Here is a 5,013-nt window from a genome sequence, read left to right as displayed (position 1 = left end):
AGCAGTAGTGATCGTTTGAAATTAATCGCTGTGACTGACTGCGTTAGTAGAAAACATTTCACTGTACCACTACAGCTAATGAGTTTGTTTCTGTTTTTTCGACTATGCTGTTTGCTTTTGCTTTGGGTACAACTGCTAAAAAACTTTAAGCAAAGCAGAAATTTAGGTGCTTTTGCTAATTTCAAGCAAGCAATACAAACCCTGTTTTAAATTACTCCAATTTAAATAACATAAAGCAGCCACTGCACTTTACATTAAATAATTACATAAAGACACCAATAAACGTACAGGGCATCTCAATCACCACCATCAGTGGTGATAGAGGGTATATATAAATTTGCCTTTCCGTGTGTAACACCAAGAAATATTCATCTGAGACCCAACAAAGTATACATGTATATTCTGGATCCTTATGAAAATCTGAGTCGATTTAGCTGTGTCCGTCTGTCTGCCTCAAACACTCTCACATTAAAAGTAAGCAAAAGAAATCAGCCAAATTCACTGAAAATATTCACTATTGTCCTAAGCCAAAACAGCCAAATCTGTCCACAACATAAAAAGTTATGTGTAAAAATTTCAGACTAATTCGAAAAAAATTAAGTTGTTTTCCTAATTCTTGAGTAGTTTTCTCAGAAACTACTAAAGATAATGGAATGAATTTTGTCACACATTATTTTACGCAGGGATCAAAAATGTTCAAACTCAAAACAATCGATTCAAAATTTCTCATAGCCCTCATACAAAGGTACATATTCTCGGAAATAGATTTATCGTTAATAACTTCGGCAAAAATATCGGTATCACCACGAAATTTTGCACATATGTATATAATAAGTACAAAATTAATATTACCAACGTAGATCTGTATAGGTCGATTATTGGTCACAGCTCCCATATATAGCTCGAAAAATACTTAAATACAAATAACTAATTAAGAAATAAAGATATTGGAATAATACTCAATATAAATATGTTTTATGTATACATATGTATATCACTTTGATAAGATACGCCTCAGAAAATCGGATATTTCATTGATAAATAAAGATATCGGAATAAGTATATTTTGTGTATATAAGAAATCTTAAAAAAAATTAGGATCAATGCATAATTGGTCATATTTCTAATATAAGGTCCATTTCCATAAGTCACTTTTTCTAATATATTTCATTCAATTATAAATATATACGGATAAAATCCGACATAGTGTGCTTTTTAAATCACTCTGCAAAATTTTGTATGATTTCTAAATGATAGCGCCCTCATCACGGAAGCACAATATAAACTTTTACAATTTATTACATACGTATCTAGAAATATTTAGCAGGGTTTTCATAAAAAGTAGCTTACAGGTGGAGGGTATTTAAGATTCGGCATAGCCGAATATAGCACTCTGACTTGTTATAATTTATGTTGTTCAGTGGAATTATCTCCAATTCCCAGGTTTCGGCACCAAAATGTTGTCGCGTTAGTATACGGACCAAATGAAAACACGTTGTTTTCCAATTTAAATTATTAAAAATACTTTATTTAAAATTCTATTAATTTAAGATTTCCTGATGACACAAAAACGAAGCTCTCTCCTCCACACTCGAAAAGACGACGACGACAGCATCATCAAAAAAAAAAAAAATAAAAAAAAAAATAATATAAAAAATAGTCTAGCAGACAGAGTTCCCGACAGCAAGTCAGAACATTATTACATTTGATAGTACTAAAAAATACAACTTTACTAGATATTTAAACACAACTAAAAAATGACTGCTACATTTAAACATAAAAACATTTAATAAATAAAGTAGGTTTCAAACGATTTTGGTAGATTTTTGACAAAAATTTGGTAGGATTAAAGTTTGGTTAGTGGCAACGCTGTTACCAAATACAGTTTGTAGTGTTGTGGTTGTGCAAAACAAAAGAAACTAGTGTTGCCAGAGTGGTAGCGGCGCTGGTATGCTCGCGTTCGCCGGGCTTGGAGCTCGCCGGATGGGGGTGGTTCTTGCTACCACTCTAGACACCTACACACACACATAAAAACCATACCAGCTAAAAGAAATAAACGAAATAAAATATAAAGGGGCACCGAGTAGGTTTCTGTCTGTCTCCCTGATGAAACGTACCTACAACCTATAACGGCTGGCAGATGTTGTGCCAGGATAAACCCTCCCACTCGGGATTGGATAATCCCGCCATGACATCCTAATATTAGGGATGTCCCAAAATTTACCCTGCAAACTTTCCTTTCCCTACTTACCGCCGCTTATATTGTTTAACCGATCATTTTAATTGATTAAGACTTTTAAAAATTTCATTTAAACATTATAAATGTTGGATTTTATTATCAAAATTATTCTCAAACAAACTTTAACAATATTAGATTTAAAATTTAGTTTAGTTTTAATTTTAAGTTCAGATCTAGGCTTTACAATTTAGATTTAGTTTTATATTTAGGCTTTAAATTTAGAATTTAAATTTAGCTTTAGTTTTAGATTTAAGTTTAAATTTAAGTTTTAAAATTTAGATTTAGCTTTAGTTTTAGATTTAGGTTTAAATTTAAGTTTTAAAATTTAAAATTTAGATTTAGCTTTAGTTTTAGGTTTAAATTTAGCTTTAGGTTTAGATTTAAATTTAGCTTTAGTTTTAGGTTTGAATTTAGGTTTAAATTTAGAATTTAAATTTAAATTTAGCTTTAGTTTTAGGTTTGGATTGAGGTTTAACTATATGCACTCAAATTTATGCTTGCGTTTCAAAAGTTCATAATTTCGCTCGGGGATAAACCGGATCTGGCAATTCTTTTTCTGCGGCAACTAGCTGGTTTACGGGAGGCAATTATAGAGCGGGAAGAGTTCTTTTGGCTGATGAGGCTTTCCTGTCCGTCCGTATTAGGGTCCGTTCGGGTAAACCAGGTAAGTAATTGAACATATATTTTAAGTTAACACACCTTTTAAATAATTTTGCTTGTTTTCACAGGTTTTTTTGTTATAAATATATATGGCTAAGACCACCTGAGATCTCAAAATCACGCGTTACTTTGTAAGAGGCCTGAGCTCAACCCTGTTCGCGCACGTTTGGAAAAAAAAAACGCAAACGGAATGGATTCGATACGATGAATGATAGGTAAGCCTAGCAATACGAATATATATTTATTTAGTCTAACCTTTCCTTTTTTTTATAGAAAATTATTTAAAAAGGACACTCGTCCGGTCCGTCTTGTCGTCCGGGTGCAAACTCACAGAAGGTCGGAAAACCAAAAATTATACCAGAGCACCCCAGGCGTGGTGGTGCTGGAAAACAGCTTCTCCCTCGTTGGACGGAGTCGGTGTTGAAGTGGCTTTGCAGGTTTGTGTTTTGCTTTGGTTTAATTTAAAATTTAGTTTTAAGTTTAGTTTTAAGTTTAGCTTTAAGTTTAGCTTTAAGTTTAGTTTTAAGTTTAATTAATTCTTTTTTTAAATAAAATTGATTTAATTTATATAAAAAAAATAAAATCAAAAATTTAGTTTTTTTTTTATGATGAGGCCACAGACTCCACCTTCTTCTTCTCTCCGAGCAAAAATCAAAAAGGACCGACATTTTTTCCTTTTGGCATCTAGAAACCTCGGTTACCAATATGGCTTCAACAAATTTTCAGCAATTTGTTTGCCTACACCTTCTTCTTCTCTCCGAGCAAAAATCAAAAAGGACCGACATTTTTTCCTTTTGGCATCTAGAAACCTCGGTTACCAATATGGCTTCAACAAATTTTCAGCAATTTGTTTGCCTACATAAAATTTTTTTCTAAAGCTATTTGTTTTTGTTTTTATTCATCTTCTTCTTTCCAAAAAAAAATCCCTTTTTCATTGTGTTGCCACCTGTTTAAGTTTCTTCTTCTTCTATTCAGTAGCTCTATTACAGGGAGCACACGACAAGTTAACCAAAAGAATTAAACAATTGAAAAATATAAACAGCTGTTTCTTGTTGATATGAATTTATAATTCAGTGGTGTCACTTTATCGTTTTTATACCCTGCACCACCATCAATGGTGAAAGAGGGTATATATAACTTTGTCACTCCGTGTGTAACACCAAGAAATATTCATCTGAGACCCAACAAAGTATATATATTCTTGGTCCTTATGAAATTTTTGAGTCGATTTATCTATGTCCGTCTGTCCGTCGTAAAAACGAAGTGAAATAAATTATTGAATTTGGGGTTTTTCTATTTAAGACATGAGAAAACTTATTTCTACAAATATTTGATCAATTAAAAAAGTATTAATATAAAAGTAGCTGGTGGAGGGTATTTAAGATTCGGTTCAGCCGAATATAGCACTCTAAGCTTTTTTTAACACATGCTAATACAATTTTCACAAAAACTATGCAATATAATTTCATAAAAATCAGCACACAATTGTTTCTATATGAAAGCTTGATTTCTGTTAAAAATGGGCGGAATAAGTCCACAATTTCATATACCTCCCATACAAATGTACATATTTCTGGAAAATGCATTAATTGTTAATAAATTCCGGTAGAATGGCAAAATCTTTACAAACTTTTACAAGTAAAAGTTTTATGTCAATTGAATTCATATAGAAGAAAAATTTTCTGAATCAGTCCATAATTGGACGTAGCTCCCATACAAGGTTCCCTCCTGAAAATCACTTAAGCGCATATTACACATTACTAAATAATGATAATCATACAAAATTTGACGTATAAGGATTGTTTTGGGTGAGTTTCGTGGATTTCTATTTCTTCGTTTGAACGTGAGTGTGTTTTACACAGACAGACGGGCGGAAGAACGGACATAGCTAAATCGACTCAGAATTTCATAAGGATCAAGAATATATATACTTTGTAGGGTCTCAGATTAAATTTATTACAATTCCATGATTTATTGAACATTACAAACGCCATTTTCTTTATTTTTTTATAGCGCTTAGCGATATTTAGTAATTTGCATGTGTGTAAAAGATTTAAGGATTTTCAAAATAAATATATATATATAATTTTGTTCTACACAAATTGATAATGCAA

General features: G+C 31.8%; 1 long non-coding RNA gene across 1 annotated transcript; it reads left to right on the top strand.

Annotated features, from left to right (window-relative positions):
• Positions 1-2,660: 2,660 nt before the first annotated feature.
• LOC119612302 lies at positions 2,661-3,303 on the top strand. Its single transcript, XR_005232131.1, has 3 exons — positions 2,661-2,903; positions 2,968-3,114; positions 3,173-3,303. It is a non-coding gene; the product is annotated as an uncharacterized LOC119612302 (long non-coding RNA).
• The last annotated feature ends 1,710 nt before the right edge of the window (positions 3,304-5,013 follow it).

This window comes from Lucilia sericata, unplaced genomic scaffold (assembly GCF_015586225.1).
Source record: "Lucilia sericata isolate MDLA Ls3-8-SP2 unplaced genomic scaffold, ASM1558622v1 Contig001647F_arrow, whole genome shotgun sequence".
In the NCBI taxonomy this organism is placed as follows: Eukaryota; Metazoa; Arthropoda; class Insecta; order Diptera; family Calliphoridae; genus Lucilia; species Lucilia sericata.
Note: the sequence above shows the minus strand (reverse complement) of the source record. Positions and strands in the feature narration are given on the sequence as shown.